Below are 1,455 nucleotides of genomic sequence, written 5' to 3'. Positions count from 1 at the left end.
GTCTTTAATTCATCTTTATTTGACTTTGTATATGGTAAAAGATGGGAGTCTTGTTTCATTTTTATACACGTGAATATTAAGTTTTCCCAGAAGCATTTATTGAAGAGACTGTCGTCTCCCTACTGAATATTCTTAGTACCTTTGTCAAAAATCAGTTGGCTGCAAATATGTGGATTTCTTTTCAGAGGGGCAGGTAAGCTTAATTTGTATTATATATACAGGCTGAAGGGCAAAAATGATAAATGAATAAACATTTCTGGAGTTGTTGTATAGTTATCCTGAATTAATTTTTCATAAATAGAGTTCCATGAATTTGAAACTTGAGTCACACGAAAAAATGTCACTGTCTGTGATACTAAATAAGACAAAAGTTATACAGAAAATTTTATTTTTATGCCTATAAGTGGAAATTTTACAATGAAATTAAAAATTGCTTATAAAACTAATAAAAGACTATTTTGATATAATTACTTTCTGCATAAAGCACAGTAGTATAGTTTTCTGAATTTAATTTATTAATCTCCTAAAATTAATTTGTAGAGGGACTCACATACATCATATTAAAGTTCTTTATATGTACACTTTCACAGAAGCTTGGGAAGTTACGAAATTGTCAGCAGTTCCTCTCCTGTTCTTACCATTTCATAGCAATACTCTTTTCTTTGAAAAACACCTCCCCTGTGATGCATTTGATTGGAACCAATGCCGAGGTCAAATCTTTCTTGGAATCAGTCATTTCTTCAGTAGAGAATACTTTCGTCAAATCCTCTTCTTTATCAGCCAGGGCACTCTTCATTCAGATAAAATAGTTTGAAATGCCACATTCATCACAAAATGACTAAAAGTAGAACTAGGCTAATCAAAAGTTCTTTATATTTTATCTTTTAAATGTATGACTTCATGCGAAGGCTGGGATAAAATACCTGTAGAGATTGCAATCTAATGAAAAAGGAGATGGAAGCATTGATTGTATGGCTTGCTGATTTTAAAGCCCTTTAATCTTCCTGAGCATTTTTAATTTCAGAATGTTTAAGTAGCTTTAATGCCTAATATTTAAAAAATTAAAATTCCTTATGCCTATTTTTTTATTGAAATCCATAAACCCATGACGTTTAGCAATTTCCATTTCTATTTAAAAGTTAATGAAGTGAGAGAACAAGTGCTTTACCACTAAATTCAGGGCCCAGGCAGGGAAGCCCGAGGGATGAGAGCTGACATCAAACTCCAATTGAAAACAGTTCTTTTCAAAATAAATCTGTCTTTAAGTGATTCTTACAGTTTATTTTCTCCTGTCAAGAAATTCTAAATGAGACATTCAAAGTGTGAAATCCCACAGTGGAATGGCGAAAAGAGAGAAAATTAGTAAATGGATAATAATTAGACTCTATTTTGTTAATTTCTTAAGCATAGAAGTAAAATTTTCTTCTGATCCCCATGTTTCAATCAAGTGAACTT

General features: G+C 31.4%; 1 protein-coding gene across 1 annotated transcript in view; it reads left to right on the top strand.

Moving 5' to 3' along the window:
• TBCK (TBC1 domain containing kinase) overlaps positions 1-1,455 on the top strand; it is a 174,170-nt gene that overhangs the window by 129,053 nt on the left and 43,662 nt on the right. The gene's annotated exons all lie outside the window — the stretch shown is intronic.

The sequence above is a fragment of the Otolemur garnettii genome, unplaced genomic scaffold (assembly GCF_000181295.1).
Source record: "Otolemur garnettii isolate 467f Iridium unplaced genomic scaffold, OtoGar3 scaffold00103, whole genome shotgun sequence".
Taxonomy (NCBI): Eukaryota; Metazoa; Chordata; class Mammalia; order Primates; family Galagidae; genus Otolemur; species Otolemur garnettii.
Note: the sequence above shows the minus strand (reverse complement) of the source record. Positions and strands in the feature narration are given on the sequence as shown.